Consider the following 18,290-nt stretch of genomic DNA (forward strand, 5'->3'; position numbering starts at 1 on the left):
GATTCTACCTCCACTGAAGGAGCCCCTTTCTCGCATGAAACATGGATTCTCCAGTGTTCCTCATTCATGCCAGATCAGGACACTATGATTGTCAGGCTGCAGACTGAACCGTGACTCAACAGAGAAGAGGACAGTTGACCACTCATCACAGGTCCAATGATGATGTTCATCAGCCCACCTTCTAGGGGTTCTACGATGTTCAGCAGATAAAGGACTTCATGTTCATTGGTCTCCGAACATGAAGTCCAACATGATGGAGCTGATTTTGTATGGCCTGGATGCATACTCGTCGTCTAGTGGCAGCAAGAAACTGTCCCCACAGGTCTGTTGCATTGCTAAGCCTGTTCCTTCATGCCAATAAGGTCAAGTAGTGGTCATCTCTTGCTGTTGTGGCAGATGGACAACTCTGCCTTCATCTTCTTAATAGTGTGCCAGTCTCTTGAAAGTGATTCCACAGTCTGCTAATCACACTTTGAGATGTTCCAAGTGCTGTTGCCACTGTCGTCTGTGTTTGACCAGTTTCAGGATGTCCTATGGCTCTCCAGGCTTCGCATTTGGGCAAATCGTGTAGCAGGGACATTACAAGGGCTGGGAAATTGCAGGATGTGCACTTTCAAGATCAGGGAATGTGCAGATGCTCCAGTACTTTCAGCTTTTTGTATAGTACATTTTCACTAATGAAATAAAAGCTAGTTTTGCATCTTATTTGCATAATTGAACAACTTATTTTGACTTGCTGTTTGGTTTTCTGATGTTCTTATTTAATAAAAAAAAAATAAATGCTTCTTTTTTTACCACTTCATATTCATTTTGAAATATTCCCTTTTTGTGAGCGGTGTATATATATATATATATAAACCTTATATATATTGCATGATATATATAAACCTTGTATATATTACATGTTATATATGTAAACCTTGTATATATTACATTATATGTTATATATTTTTATATCTATTTCTATGTATATTCCCTATGCTACATATTACCATTACCTCCATTTTGCAAATAAAGGGACTGAGACACAGGATGTTAATGGCTCCAAAACCCATTCTCTTAACTATATACTATGGATATTATGGAGAGTGATTTAACTGTCGTGGGTAGATCGTTAAGGATCTATCAGGCATCCCCAAACTATGGCCCACGGGCTGCATGCGGCCCCCTGAGGCCATTTATCCGGGCCCTGCCACACTTCTGGAAGGGGCACCTCTTTTATTGGTGGTCAGTGAGAGGAGCACTGTATGTGGCGGCCCTCCAACAGTCTGAGGGACAGTGAACTGGCCCCCTGTGTAAAAAGTTTGGGGACCCTTGATTCTAGGTGATTACTATGAGGGAGAGGTGAAAGGTATTTTGCTATTTATTTATTTATTTATATTTTTTTCATGGTTTATGATTTTTATTGACAAAGTTTATGGGAACTAATTAATACTTAAAATCAAGGGTCAATTTGCAGGTCTCATTTAGTTTATTCTATTCGTTTGTATTAAATGTAACTTTTTTTAAATGTCTTGATAACCTTATCAGAAACAAGTAAAAACTGTGAGGTATTTCACTATTTGAAATATGATTGATTGACTTTCTCTCAGCTGCACTTGGAGAAGTGCCTTACCAAGATCTTTCAATTGTTTGTCTGTACCCCAGCAGTGTGGGTTCTGGTGCCTGAGAGTAGGTCAGATGGAGGGTATAGTGTGACTCATGTTTCCCAGGCTGGCCCCGTTTGTCAGTGTATTCTAATTCCTGCCAAGAAACCTACTTCTGGAAGTTTGTGGCTACCTGGGTGTGAGCAGCTATCCCCCACTCCAAAATTGCCCTGGAATGCCTAACCATCGCTCAATGGTTACCCATGTCCACATTTCTAAGCAGATTCTGTAGTCTAGAGCTGCTCAAAGATCTGCTGTTTCTAGACAAAAATGCTTTCCTAACCTGGTTGACCAGCCACTCGTTCCCCTCTCCCACACCCACAGGATGCCAAGGAGGAGCCACAAAGCCTCCACAAGCCTCTTACACAAATCTATTAGTCACAATACAAATTGCACTTGAGAGACAATCTAATATCAATGAAACTTTCTCAGTTTTTCATTTCGCTATAGCAACTTTTACTTTTTTTCTAAACCATGGTCATCATATTAAACACTGAACCTGTGGCAACAAAATTAATCATGTTTATATGTATTGTGAGACAGACATTGCTGCCCTCTATCCAAAAATCATGGCCTTCCCCTTCTTTCAGCTGCCAGAGCTCTGTTCCTGGGACAAAGGCTGAAATGTCAAATTCAATTGTTTCTGCTATAAGCCTCACTACTGGAAATCTTTTTTTTCCACAAGATTAGCAATAACAGCGTCTTCCTATATATAAGAAAAATGGAATAGAAGATGATTAAAAACCTGTGCCATTTTGGGCAAGATTACTAACAATAATAAAATAGGTATTTCAGAATATAACCTAACTGCCCTAGGTAGGCAGCTCAGCATGGCTGAACTTACTGAAAATATAACAAAAATGCATTAAAATGACATGGACCTCATATCAGCCTTGTTGTTTCAGTTCTCAACCCACAGCATGCTCCATACACCTGGAAAATATGTCCCATAAATTATTGCTTTTCTTAATAATAAAATCCCAGAGGAGCAGCATGCTCTTTTAGGAAAGTATCAAGGTTCTGTTGTAAAAGTGTCTTTTAGTCAAAATAATAAGAATGATCAGGGAGACAATCCTTTAAGTAATTGATTAGACCAGAAACTAGAAGATGCCTCCAATACTATTTATAAAAAGCCTCAAGAACATTCTTCAACCACTAAAGACCTTGTTCTCAAATCCAGGAAATCATCAGAGATAGAAGAGTAATGATCTTAATTTACTTTTGTCATATAGTAAATTCTTTCTCCCAAAGTTAAAAGTGAGTGATTACAAAAAATATTCACTTCACAACTCCCAAATTCTCTCTAACATTCACTTATGGGTCATACATTTTTTCTCTATATATATTATATTTCAATTAAAGCTATTTTTTAAAAGAAAAATAATATAGAAAACTGAAAGGCAAAAACTATGGGATGAACCAAAAACATGAGGCTGATGTGTTCCAAAAGAAAAATATATTTTAAAAACACCTGGATGCAAGCATACAAGTGGGAGGAAACCATCAGCAAAAGGGTGTCAGCCCCGAGCTGTGAGCAGTGGGAGTTAAGCGGTAGATAGATACGGAGTTGTTGCAAAGTGTTTGCTGATGTGACGTTGCTGCACCTGATTTAGCATATCAGCATATTGGGGTTTTCATGGCCTTGGTTACTGACCTAACAAAGGAAATTCTGCTGCAGAAACACAAGATTTTTGGTGTAGCACAAACTTGGTGTCCTTGGTAAATTCTGAAGACAGCCAAGAGGTCAGTCTACCAGGAACAGCTAGCTGGTGAGCCTGACTCTGGCTAGGCTTTCACAAACAACTATTGTGATTTAAACTCCCCTAATGGCCAGGTCCCTCTCCAATGCAAGCTTTCTCAGATATTTTTATGAAAGTAAACTTTTTGCTACATTTCAAAGTGAAGGCCAGGCAGCTTTTAGGAGAGTAGCAAGCAAATTAACTGCAACCTTACATACTGTTACATTTGGATGAGGAGAATCTGAGTTTTACAGGGGGTAATTTAACCCTAACAAAAACATTATGGAGTTCTGAGCCAGCGGGGCTAGTAATAAAATTGGCATAAAACTGTAACTAGCCACAAGCTCTAAACTCAGAAATCCATATTGAATTAGAACCAATCCCAAGGACCTCATGTTAACCTTAACTCTTCAGGCACTATCTCAAAAATAAGATCACATTCTGAAGCATCAAGGGTTGGCTCTTCAACATATAAATTTGAGAGAGACACTATTTATAACACTTACATAATACTCTTGAAGTCTGGGTGAATTTATTCTTTTTTCATGTCTTTTTGTGAGATATTAGTTACACAGGTCCATAATCCCTTACCTGAAACCTTAAATCCAGAGGTTTGAAATTCAGAATTCTCTCGATTTTATAAACATAATAGCACCATAGATATACATATATCATTCCAAAAAATCTGGAGCAGTACCCCATAATAAATTATATTAACATTGATATAAACAAATAAATATTCTTATATGAGAGAAAGACTATGAAGAATTTCACAGTAACTCAGGTCATAAGTTGCCACCAAATAAGTTAAGAAAAGATGTATATTTTCATTCTTTTTAAATTTCAGAATGCAGATAAGGAATTTTGGACTTGAGTTACCTGATCTTTATCACATGGAAACTTCTTTAGCCAAGTTCTCAAGTGTGTCCATCCTTGCTTCCCTGAGCTTTCTGTTCCTTTCTTTTCTTGTCACTGGTCATCTGATTGCCTACTTCTTCTTCTTCTTTTCCTCCCCTGGCCTAGTTTTACAGGAATGATTTATTTTTGGTGTTGATATCACACTTATCTGTATAAGACAATTTAAGTGGAAATATTTCTACACCCCTTAGCAAAGTCAAAAATCAAAAATTCATTGCCCCCAGGATTCCAAGATGGCAACAGGGTAGGCAGATCTTCCAACTGCCACCACCCAGGACCAAATTGGATTAAACTTAATCTAAAAAACAATCGTCTTGAAAAAACAACTTTGGACTAAATGAAGAGGAGTCTATAACCAAGGATCACAAAAGAAGCCACATTGAGACTGGTAGGAAGAGCAGAGACATGAAAAGGGCTGTACCGCTTCCAGGAGTGAGCAGTAGTGGAGGATGCAGAGGGACTCTCACTGAGGGGAAGGTCACTCTGAGAAGTGCGAGTCCTAAGCCCCAGGTCAGGCACCTCCGCCCAGAGCCCTAGAGCCTAAAAGAGATGCCCACACAGCATTTGGTGGTGAAAAGAGCTGAGGTTTCTGTTGGCAAGAAGGAGAGGGGAGATCTCGGAGATGTAGGCTCCATCTTAAAGGGCCAGTGCAGAAAATCTCACTTATAATCACTTACTCTGGTGTTGGGCGGATAAAATGTATTATGCTCACTTTGTTAAAGAGGCCGTCGTCGTCCAGGTGATATTAATGTGTGTTGAGAATCCTTGTAGCCTGGGGCTTGATTTTGGGATTAAGCCTTTCCCACCCTTTTTGATGTGGGGTGGTACAATCCAATCATGCCTCAGAGGAGTGACTTTGTATTAGAGACTTCCCTATTTTGTATATTGGATTAGAGGTTGTGAAGCTACAATATAAAATGGGGGCAGAACGAGAGTTTGCTCTCTTGGTTCCTGGGATGATTAGAGGAGAGAGCAGAGCAGAGAGCAGAAGGAGGCCACGTGGAGTAGGCCAGGAGAAGCAGCCAAGATGGCGGAGTGCTGAGTGAGATGCCAGTTTGTGTAGAGTTTGTATCTGGGCTAAGGAAGGAGATGGGGAACTGAGGAGAATAAGGCTGGTGAGCTAGAAACCTTTGATTCTAGGAAACTCGGATAAGTCAGTAGCTTTGTGAGCACTGAATGTGAATGGGTTTTTGTAAGGCCAGGAGCCGCCATCGTGGCCATTCACATGCAGGTTCCCATTGGATTCGGGCAGACGATAAAGAAATGGCGGAGTCAGAGGACGGGGGGCCATCCTATTTATTGGTGTCTCACCAAGACAGGCAAACCACAAAAGAAGACAAGGAAAAAGCAGAAAACCAGCTCTTCCCATGAAGGGCAAGGGATCAGGGAAGCCCCTGCAATTGTGATAGCAGGAACTGTGTGTCCAAGCTCCTGGTCTGTCCCACTTTATAGTGTAGAAAACCAAAATCCCTTAATCCAATATACAAACAAGGAAGTCTCCGATACAAAGTCACTTATCCAAGGCATAATTGGATTCTTCATGAGAGTGCACCACCCAGATCATACAATCAGTCAAGGGTGTGGGGAAAAGCTTAGTCCCAAAACCAAACCCCAGGCTACAACGACCTGGCCTGCTTATAGCCTGTCCCCCACACCCAATATAAGTCACAAGCGAGCAAACATATATATCATATTTACAATCTTATTTGACCAACAGTTTTGGAGCCCAGTGTGTGTTTTTTGATTGCCCGCCGAGTGCAAGCTAGGATTAAAGACTATGGCTGTTGGGCAGATAAAATGTATTATGCTCACTTTGTTAAAGATGGCATTACCCAGGTGATATTAATGTGTGTCTCTGGGCAGGCACGATCATTGTAGCCTGAAGCTTGGTTTTGGGATTAAGCCTTTCCCACCCTTTTTTGATGTGGGGCAGTACAATCCAATCATGCCTCAGAGAAGTGACTTTGTATTAGAGACTTCCCTATTTTGTATATTGGATTAAAGGTTTGGATTTCTACACTATACAATGGGGACGGAGCTGGAGCTTGCGCTCTTGGTTCCTGAGATTAGCATGAGAGAGCAGAGAGAGTAGAGCTAGCAGAAGAAGGCGGCCCTGACCCTGGCTCCTGGCTTTACAATGGCCCATCAGTTTTTGGCTCCGCTGTTTCTTTACCGACTGTCCGAATCCAATGCGAACCTGCATGGGCCGGGTGGCTGCTGTGATGGTGGTCCTGGCCATGGCTGCTGGCTTTACATCTGGGTTCCAGCAAAGGGAAAGCTGAGAGGACTAGAGGTGCATGAAGAGTGTGAAGGTGGTGGCCCACAGAAAGAGACCATGGGGGACAGCCACCAGAACCCTTGTGGTAAGTCATTCTCCAGTACTGTAGTTGCCATCTGTCTAGGGTGGAGCAGTTCCCTCTGCACAGCATGAACCTGGAGGAAAACAACTTCCCCACCCTTGGGAATCTCTCCTCCCCCACCCTATGGAGACTGGACTGTTCTGAGAAGTCATCCAGGAAACAGAGGTGCATCAGTGACTCAGTTTTCTGGCAGTAAGGCCTGAGCCTCCGCAAATCCCCACTACAATGTTCCCGAGATCATGACTGGTGCTTCTGCCTCATGAAAGACTCAGTTGAAACTGTCCAGACTGCGAGAGACCATATCTCTGGGTCTCAGAGGCCACACCCACCAGACTCGTTATGGCCACACCCTACTGAGTTCTTTGAAAAGGGTCTAAACAGACCGATACCAAGGACTAAGGGTTGGGAGCCACACCCACCATTCTTCCTAATCCCTGAATTGCCCAGAGGTTTAATTACCAGAGGTTTTATTTCAGTGGTAGAGCCCAACAAGCAGCCAGCAGACAGAGGTTGCAGGAAATAAGTCTCAGGGAACCCTTTCCCTAGGCCCAGTGTGGGTAAAAGCCAGCCTTGGTGTGCAGCTTGGTATTTCCATGTGCACCTGGGCCCAGCAGAAGCAGCCACAAACTCTGGATTGCTTGTAGCTTCAAGAAGGTTGCTGAGGGCTAATCATGGGCAGTGTCCCCAAATGATCTGCACTGAGTTCCTCCAGGGAGGCCTAAGGCCAGCACAACCAGTGGCCAGCTGCAAAGAGCATTGGTTTAGGACCTAACAACCCTTGGTGTTGGTGTGTCCCAAGGGAGAGCTCATCAGACAAGGGGCCCAACTGAGGTGAGTTCTGCTTTCTGTGGTCAACACCAGCACACCAGCATGCATGCACTGGATAGGGTGGAGCTTCACAGCTGGCCTGAGTGCTGGATATCCTGTCTCGCTGGGCTAGGTTCCACAGGAGAAAGGGAGAGAGGCTTGGAGCACAGACATTCAAAATGTGGGTCCCCATGAACCTATTATTAAGTCCAGTTATTGGGCTTAGCCACTTTCTGGAGCTCATTTTATGAGGCAAACATTATCCTCATTTCAAAACCAGGTAAAGACACTACAAAAAAAAGAAAACTATGGGTCAATATCCCTGATGAACATAGATGCTAAAATTCTCAACAAAATATTAACAAATAGGATTCAACAATACATTAAAAAGATCATACATCACAGTCAAGTGGGATTTATTCTGGGCAGGCAAGGCTGGTACAATATTCGTAAATCAATCAATGTGATTCATCATATAAACAAAATGGATAAAAATCACATAATTATATCCATAGATGCAGAAAAAGCATTTGATAAAATCCAGCACCCATTTATAATCAAAAGTCCGAGCAAAGTGGGAATACAGAGAACATACCTCAACATAATAAAGGCCATATGTGACAAACTGACAGTCAACATCATACTCAATGGGCAAAAATTAAAAGCAATCCCCTTAAGATCAAGCACAAGACAGGGGTGCCCCCTTTCACCACTCTTATTCAATATAGTTCTAAAAGTCCTAGCTACAGCAGTAAAACAAGAAGAGGAAATAAAAAGCATCCAAATTAGAAAAGAAGTAAAACTATCATTATTTGCTGATGACATGATACTATACATAGAAAACCCTAAAGTCTCAGTCAAAAAACTACTAGACCTGATAAATGAATTCAGCAAGGTGGCAGGATAGAAAATTTTTAAAAATATTTTATTTATTCATTTTAGAGAGGGGAAAGAGAGAGAGAAGTTGGGGGAGGAGCAGGGATCAATTCTCATATGTGCCTTGATCAGGCAAACCCAGGGTTTTAAAAACCAGAGGCCTCAGTATTCTAGGTCAGCACTTTATCTGCTGTGCCACCACAGGTCAGGCTGCAGGGTAAAAAATTAATATTCAGAAATCAGTGGCATTTTTATACACCAATAAGAAACTGTCAGGAAAAAAAAGTTAAGAAAACAATCCCGTTCACTATTGCAACAAGAACAACAAAAAAAAAAGTACCTAGGAATAAATTTAACCAAGGAGGTAAAAGACTTGTACTTTGATCATTATAAGATACTGTATTGAAAAAAGAAATTGAGGAAGATACAAACAAGTGGAAGCATATTCTGTGTTCATGGATAGGAAGAATTAACATTATTAAAATGTCCATAATACCCAAAGTAATCTATAGATTCAATGCAATTCCTATTAAAATACCAATGGCATACTTCAAAGATATAAAACAAATATCTCAAAAATTTATATGGAACCAAAAAAAGAACCTGAATAGCCTCAGCAATCTTGAAAATGAAGAACAAAGTGAGAGGTAGCCCTGGCCGGTTGGCTCAGCGGTAGAGCGTCGGCCTAGCGTGCGGAGGACCCGGGTTCGATTCCCGGCCAGGGCACACAGGAGAAGCGCCCATTTGCTTCTCCACCCCTCTGCCGCGCTTTCCTCTCTGTCTCTCTCTTCCCCTCCCGCAGCCAAGGCTCCATTGGAGCAAAGATGGCCCGGGCGCTGGGGATGGCTCTGTGGCCTCTGCCTCAGGCGCTAGAGTGGCTCTGGTTGTAACATGGCGACGCCCAGGATGGGCAGAGCATCGCCCCCTGGTGGGCAGAGCGTCGCCCGTGGTGGGCGTGCCGGGTGGATCCCGGTCGGGCGCATGCGGGAGTCTGTCTGACTGTCTCTCCCTGTTTCCAGCTTCAGAAAAATGAAAATAAAAAATAAATAAATAAATAAAAAAGTGAGAGGTATCACACTTCCTGATATCAAGTTATACTACAAGGCCATTGTACTCAAAACAGCTTGGTACTGGCATAAGAAACAGCATACAGATCAATGGAGCAGAACAGAGAACCCAGAACAAACCCACACTTTTACAGTCAATTGGTATTTGCTAAAGAAGGCAAGAATATACAATGGAATAAAGACAGTCTCTTTAATAAATGGTGTTGGGAAAATTGGACAGGTACATGTAAAAAGAATGAAACGAGACTACCAACTTACATTATTCACAAAACAAACTCAAAATGAATGAAAGACTTAAATATAATTCACAAAGCCATAAAAATCTTAGAAGAAAACATAGGCAGTAAACTCTTTGATATCTCCACAGGCAAATGAAATAAAGGACAAAATAAACAAATGGGACTATATCAACCTAAAAAGATTTTTCACAGCAAAAGACATTATTAACAAGATAAAAAGACAACCCACTCAAAGGGAGAACATATGCACCGATATGTCTGATAAGGGGTTAATAACCAAAATTTATAAAGAACTTCTAAAGCTCAACACCAGGAAGGTAAACAATCCAATCAAAAAATGGACAAAAGAAATGAATAGATACTTCTCCAAAGAGGACATACAGATGGCCAATAGGCATATGAAAAAATGTTCAATATCACTAATCATCAGAGAAATGCAAATTAAAACCACAATGCAAATTAACCCCTTGAAATGGAAATTCATAGGACCTGCCTTCAGGCAGTTTGATTAATGTGCAACCTAGGTAATTCTTATTAAGTAAATGATCCTAAGAATCAAACTGAATATTCTTCCAGTTGTTTTCCTCTAAGATAACTAATAGAATATATTAAACTATAGTTACTGAAGGGAGGCCAGAGTTGTCTTTTTGCTCTCAAACTTGGTCTGGGTGCTGAGGACTGCTCCATGGCCTCCACCTCAGATGCTAGAATGGCTCCAGCCACAATGGAGCAATGCCCCCAGATGGGCAGAGCATCACCCACTGGTGGGCATGCTGGATGGATCCCAGTCAAGTGCATGCAGGAGTCTGTCTAACTGCCTCCTGCTTCTAACTTCAGAAAAATACAAAAAAAAAAAAAAAGTCAACAAGGACCAGATTGACAGATGGCATTTACTAAAGACTTTTACCAAACATTTAAAGAAGAATTCACACCAGTTCTTTCCATATTCTTCCAAAAAAATTGAAGAGAAGCAGACATATCTAACCTTATTCCATGAAGCCAGAATCACTCTGATACCAAAGCCATACACAGGCACTACAAAAAAAGAAAACTATGGAATAATATCTTCTGTGACTATAGATGCAAAAATTCTTGATATTATACTAGCAAATCGAATTCAGCAGTGTATTAAAAGGATTATATACCATGAGAAGGTGAGATTTGGCCTTGGAATGTGAGGATGGTTCAACATACCAAAACCTCTCAATGTAATACACCACATTAATAGAATGAAGAAAAAAACCAACATGATCATTGCAATAGACACAGAAAAGCTATTTGACAAAATTTAATGCCTTTTCATAATTAAAAAATATATCAATAAACTGAGAACAGAAGAAAATTTCCACAACATGATAAAGGCTATAGATGAAAAACCCACAGCTAACAATATACTCAGTGGTAAAAGACTGAAGCTTTTCTCCTAAAATCAGGAATAAGATAAAGATACCTGCTATGGTTTCACTTTTATCCAACATAGTAGAAGTTTTAGCCAGAGCAATTAGGCAAGAAAAAAAATGGCATCCAAATTGGGAGGAAAGAAGAAAAATGATCTCTTCATGATATAATCTTATATGTAGAAAACCTTATTGAGTCAAAGAAAGAAGAAAAGAAAGAAAGAAAGAAAGAAAGAAAGAAAGAAAGAAAGAAAGAAAGAAAGAAAGAGAAAGAAAGAGAAAGAAAGAAAGACGGAGGGAGGAAGAGAAGAAAATATTGTTAGAGCTAATAAACAAATTCAGCAAAGTTGCTGGATACAAAATCAACACACAAAAATTATACACTAACAATGAGTAATCTCAAAAGGAAATTAAGAAAACAATCTTATTTATAATAGCATCAAAATAATTATTTAGGAATTAACTAAGCAGGTGAAAGACATGTACACTTAAACTATAAAACGTTGCCTTTGCTGGATAGCTTAGTTGGTTACCACATTGTCCTGACACACAAAAGTTGTGGGTTTGATCCCTGGTCAAGACACATACAAAAGAGATTGCTGTTTTTGTCTGTCTCTCTCTGTTCCTCTCTTTAAAAAAATCAATAAAAAATAATAATAAACTATAAAACATTGCTGAAAAAAACTTAAAGAAGGCACAAGTAAATGGAAAACATTCTGTGTTCAAAGATCAAAACATTTAACATTGTTAAAACATGAATACTATGAAAAGCAATCCACATATTTAATGCAATCCTTACCAAAATGTCAATGTCAATTTTTATAGAAATTTAAAAAAAAAATCCTAAGACTCATATGGAATCTCAAAGGACCCTACATAGCCAAAATATTTCTAAGAAAGAAGAACAAAGCTGTATGCCCCACACATTTTCTAATTTCAAAACATATTATAAGCTACAGTAATCAAAACACAATGGTACTTGCATAATGACAGATACATAGACCAATGGAACATAATAGAGCCTGAAATAAACCCTCATATATATATTCAAATGACATTTGACAAGGTGCCAAGACTACCTATTGAAAAAAGGATAATCACTTCAACAAATAGTGTTAGGAAAACTGGCTTTCTATATGCAAAAGCATGAAGTTGGACCTTTACCTTAAACACTATACACATTTCAATTTAAAATGGATTAAAGATCTGAAACTATAAGACTTCTAGAATAAAATTTAGGAGAAAACCTTGGATTTAATAGTCATTTCTTGGCTATGACACCAAAGGTTCATATAACAAAAGTAAAAACAGACAAACTGAACTACATCAAACTAAAAAGCTTCTGCACAGCAATGTAAACAATCAACAAAGTGAAAAGAAACCTATGGCATGGGAGAAAATATTTGAAAACCATGTAGCTGATAAGTAAATAATAGCCAGAATATATAAAGAACTCCTACAACTCAACAACAGAAAATAAACCCAATTTAAAAATATGTAAAGAACTTAATAGACATGTCTCCAAAGAAGATACACAAATGGCCAGCAAGCATATGAAAACATGATCAACATAATAAATCATAAGGAAATTCAAATCAAAACCACAATGAGATGTTACTTCACATCACTAGGACACCACTATCAAAACCAAACCAAACCAAACAAAACAAAACAAAACAATAATAACAAGTACTGGCAAGAATGTAGAAAATTTGGAACCCTGGTACACTGTTGGAGGGAATGTAATATGATACAGCTGCTATGGAAAAAATATAAAGATTCCCAAAAAAATTAAAAATAGAATTACCGTATGATCCAGCAATTCTACTTCTGGGTACATATCCAGAAAGAATTGAAAGCAGGATCTCAAAGAGATATTTGCACACCTGTGTTCATTGCAGCACTATTCACAACAGCCAAGAGAGAAAAGCAACCTGTATATCTGTCAGTAGATGAATGGATAAAGCAAACGTGGCATGTACATACCATGGAATATTATTCATCTTTTCAAAATAGGAAATCCCGGCATGCACTCCAACATAAATGAATTTGAGGTCGTTAGCTCAAGTAAAATATTAAGTCAGTCACAAAAAGATAAATAATGTATGATTTCATTTAAATGAGGAATCTAAAGTAGCCAAACTCATGGAAAAAGAAAGTAAAGTGGTGGTTTCCAGGGATTTGTGGGGACAGGGGAAAAGGGAGTGATTGTTCAGTAGCTATAGAGTTTCACTTTTGCAAGATGAAAACATTCTAGATATCTGTTGCACAACAATTGTTACTACTGTACTATATGCACTTAAAATGGCTAAGACAGAAAATTTTATGTTTTTTTCAACACATTAAAAAAGACATAAAATATTGACACCACCACAGAAGCCCCCTTAGAACTGTCTTAATTACTTCTGCCATCCTCAAAAATAACTATTACATCCCACACTATGATTTATTTTTTACTATTCTTAAAGTTTATATTAATGATAATACACAGTATGTATCTTTATTTATTTATTTATTTATTTTGTATTTTTTTTTTTCTGAAGCCGGAAACGGGGAGAGACAGTCAGACAGACTCCCACATGCGCCCGACCGGGATCCACCCGGCACGCCCACCAGAGGCGACACTCCGCCCACCAGGGGGCGATGCTCTGCCCCTCCGGGGCGTCGCTCTGCCGCGACCAGAGCCACTCCAGCGCCTGGGGCAGAGGCCAAGGAACCATCCCCAGCGCCCGGGCCATCTCTGCTCCAATGGAGCCTTGGCTGCGGGAGGGGAAGAGAGAGACTGAGAGGAAGGAGGGGGTGGAGAAGCAAATGGGCGCCTCTCCTATGTGCCCTGGCCAGGAATCAAACCCGGGTCCCCCACATGCCAGGCCGACGCTCTACCGCTGAGCCAACCGGCCAGTGCCTGTATCTTTATTTTTTAGGTGAAACAATTCTATTGCAGTTATGTTTAAAATGGTATGTCCTTCAAAGATAATTCGATGTTTGTTTTAGGGTCGTTGAGACAATTTTTTTTATTTTAGAGAGGGAGGGGAGCAAGAACCATCAACTAACTCATAGTTGATATCATATGTGCTTCCTTCTCATATGTGCCTCGACAGGGCAAGGCTAGAGTTTCAAACTCAGATCTCAGCATTCCATGTCAACGCTGTAGCTACTGTGCCACCACAAGTCAAGCTTGAGAACAACTTTTATCAGATTGAGCATGTCACCTTTCTTTTAGCTTGCTAAGTATTTTTATTTTAAATGGATTTTGAATTTAAAGATTTTTTTTACATCTGGTGAAATGATTATATTATTTTTCTTTTTGATCTTTTTTTAGTAAATTATATTAATTGATCTTCAAATGTTAAGGAATTTGTATTTCTGAATTAAATTCAAATTGGTTGTTGTATATTATCATTAGTGCATATTACTGGATTTAGTTTGTAACATTTTATTTTCTACATCTATAATCATGGGTGTGATTGGCCTATAATTTTCCTTTTAAGATCCTTTAGGCCAGGGGTCCCCAAACTACGGCCCGCGGGCCGCATGCGGCCCCCTGAGGCCATTTATCCGGCCCCCGCTGCACTTCTGGAAGAAGCACCTCTTTCATTGGTGGTCATTGAGAGGAGCACATTGACCATCTCATTAGCCAAAAGCAAACCCATAGTTCCCATTGAAATACTGGTCAGTTTGTTGATTTAAATTTACTTGTTCTTTATTTTAAATATTGTATTTGTTCCCGTTTTGTTTTTTTACTTTAAAATAAGATATGTGCAGTGTGCATAGAGATTTGTTCATAGTTTTTTTTATAGTCCGGCCCTCCAACGGTCTGAGGGACAGTGAACTGGCCCCCTGTGTAAAAAGTTTGGGGACCCCTGCTTTAGGCTTTGTTATCAAGGTTTTGACATCTTTATTAGACAAGATGAGAAATGTTTCCTCTGTATTTACTCCTTGAAAGATTTTGGGTAATAGTGGCATTAATTCTTTCTTAAATGTTTGGAAGAATTCACTGCATAAAAGCAACTAGACTTGCATTTGCTTTGTGGGATAGTTTCTGTCAAGTCAAGCAGTCCCTAAGCAACAGTGACTATTTGCCACATTTCTATAGGTCTGTTGTAGTTTGGTAATCAAATCATTGTTTGGTAAGCAAACAACAAGCCCAAATGGATTTGACAGTTTATTATCATAACACAGCTGGCAGCATGAGCCCCTTTCCCGGTCTCCCAAGAGAGTGATAGAGAGGCTGGCTCAAGTGACCACTATAAACACAATGATTTGTGTCACAACTGAGAAATGCTGAGAGTTTAGGAAACACTGGATCTTCTCAAGGGGCAGCTAGCAGACCTGACCAAACTTTGCTCTGTAGGGAGACATTATTTCCTGATTAGGAAATAAACCTGCCCTTTGACCTCTCTCTACAGAGAAACATTATTCCTAGCTTCCGAAGCTGCTGACTGTGCAAACATCCTTGAGACAATAACCTTGCTGTAGAAACTCCATGGAAAATCTTTTCCCAACAATTTCTGTTTATGATTCAGTTACATAACTATTCAGATTCTTATCTCTTGTCATGTTTGTTTTCATCTGTGAATTTTTGAAAGAGTTTCTCTGTCTTGTTTTCAAAGCTATTTGCATAAAATTGTTTATAACATCTTTTTGAATGTCTGCAGGGTCTATATTTTTTTATTTCTGATAATGGTTATTTATATTATCTTTTTTCTTAACCAGTCTTTCTATAGTTAAATAAATTTTAGTAGTCTTTTCCAAAATGTTTGCATTTGTGGATCCTCTTTACTTTTTACAATAGTTGCATTAATTTCTGCTATCATTATTTTCTTTATTTTATTTTATTTGGAATTTTACTTTTATTCTTGTTTTTTTTTTTACTTTCCTCTTTCTAATTTATTTAAATGGATGCTTATGTTGTTAAATTTCCTTTTTTTTTTTCTTTTTTTTTAGCTAGAGAGAGACAAACAGGAAGAGAAAGAGATGAGAGGCATCAACGCATAGCTGCGGTACCTTAGTTATTCATTGATTGCCTTCTCATATGCACCTTGATTTGGGGGGAGGCTCCAGCTGTGCCAGTAACCCCTTGCTCAAGCCGGTGACCTTGGGGTAATGTCTATAATCCCACACTCAAGCCAGCAACCCCGCGCTCAAGCCAGCGATCTTGAGGCTTCGAACTTGGGTCCTTAGCATACCAGGCCAACACTTCATCCATTCACCATAGCTTGGTTAAGCACAATCTTTTTTTTTTTTTTTAATTATTTATTTATTTTTAAAGAGGAGAGAGAGACAGAGAGAGGAGAGAGAGAGAAGGGGGGAGGAGCTGGAAGTATCAACTCCCATATGTGCCTTGACCAGGCAAGCCCAGGGTTTCGAACCAGCGACCTCAGCATTTCCAGGTCAACACTTTATCCACTGTACCACCACAGGTCAGGCACAATCTTTTTTAATATATGCATTTAATGCCATAAATTTCTCTTTAAACATAGCTTTAGCTGTGTTCTACAGGACTTTTAAGTTGTGATAAAAGGCATATTACATAAAATTTATCATATTAACCATTTTTAAGTGTAGAATACAGTAATGTTAACTATATACAACAGGGGTCCCCAAACTACGGCCCGCGGGCCGCATGCAGCCCCCTGAGGCCATTTATCCAGCCACCGCCGCACTTCCGGAGGGGCATCTCTTTCATTGGTGGTCAGTGAGAGGAGCATAGTTCCCATTGAAATACTGGTCAGTTTGTTGATTTAAATTTACTTGTTCTTTATTTTAAATATTGTATTTGTTCCCATTTTGTTTTTGTTTTTACTTTAAAATAAGATATGTGCAGTGTGCATAGGGATTTGTTCATAGATTTTTTCTTTTTTTTTTTTTTTTTTTTTTTTGTATTTTTCTGAAGCTGGAAATGGGGAGAGACAGTCAGACTCCCGCATGCGCCCGGCCAACAGGGATCCACCCGGCACGCCCACCAGGGGCGACGCTCTGCCCACCAGGGGGCGATGCTCTGCCCCTCCGGGGCGTCGCTCTGCCGCGACCAGAGCCATTCTAGCGCCTGGGGCAGAGGCCAAGGAGCCATCCCCAGCGCCCAGGCCATCTTTGCTCCAATGGAGACTTGGCTGCGGGAGGGGAAGAGAGAGACAGAGAGGAAGGAGGGGGGTGGGGTGGAGAAGCAAATGGGCGCCTCTCCTATGTGCTCTGGTCGGGAATCGAACCCGGGTCCCCCGCATGCCAGGCCAACGCTCTACCGCTGAGCCAACCGGCCAGGGCCAACATAGTTTGTTTTTTTTATAGTCCGGCCCTCCAACGGTCTGAGGGACAGTGAACTGGCCCCCTGTGTAAAAAGTTTGGGGACCCCTGATATACAAGGTTGTGCAGCAGATATCTAGAGCTTTTTCATCTTGCAAAACTAAAACTATATGTTCTTTGAACAATTGAACAATAAATCCCTTCTCCTTTCCCTTGTCTCTGGTAACCATTCTTTTAAAGAGTACATTTTAAAATTAATGAATGGGACTACATCAGACTAAGAAGTTTTTGCTCAGCAAGAGAAACTGATAACAAAATAAACAGACAGTCAACTAAATGGGAAATGATATTTTCAAACAACAGCTCAGATAAGGGCCTAATATCCAAAATATACAAAGAACTCATAAAACTCAACAACAAACAAACAAACAATCCAATAAAAAAATGGGAAGAGGACATGAACAGACACTTCTCCCAGGAAGAAATACAAATGGCCAACAGATATATGAAAAGATGCTCATCTTCTTTAGTTATTAGAGAAATGCAAATCAAAACAGCAATGAGATACCACTTCACACCTGTTAGATTAGCTATTATTAACAAGACAGGTAATAGCAAATGTTGGAGAGGCTGTGGAGAAAAAGGAACCCTCCGGAGGACCTGGGTTCGATTCCCGGCCAGGGCACACAGGAGAAGCGCCCATTTGCTTCTCCACCCCTCTGCCGCGCTTTCCTCTCTGTCTCTCTCGTCCCCTCCCGCAGCCAAGGCTCCATTGGAGCAAAGATGGCCCGGGCGCTGGGGATGGCTCTGTGGCCTCTGCCCCAGGCGCTAGAGTGGCTCTGGTCGCAACATGGCGACGCCCAGGATGGGCAGAGCATCGCCCCCTGGTGGGCAGAGCGTCGCCCCTGGTGGGCGTGCCGGGTGGATCCCGGTCGGGCGCATGCGGGAGTCTGTCTGACTGTCTCTCCCTGTTTCCAGCTTCAGAAAAATGAAAAAAA

Source organism: Saccopteryx leptura, chromosome 5, assembly GCF_036850995.1.
Source record: "Saccopteryx leptura isolate mSacLep1 chromosome 5, mSacLep1_pri_phased_curated, whole genome shotgun sequence".
Classification (NCBI taxonomy): domain Eukaryota; kingdom Metazoa; phylum Chordata; class Mammalia; order Chiroptera; family Emballonuridae; genus Saccopteryx; species Saccopteryx leptura.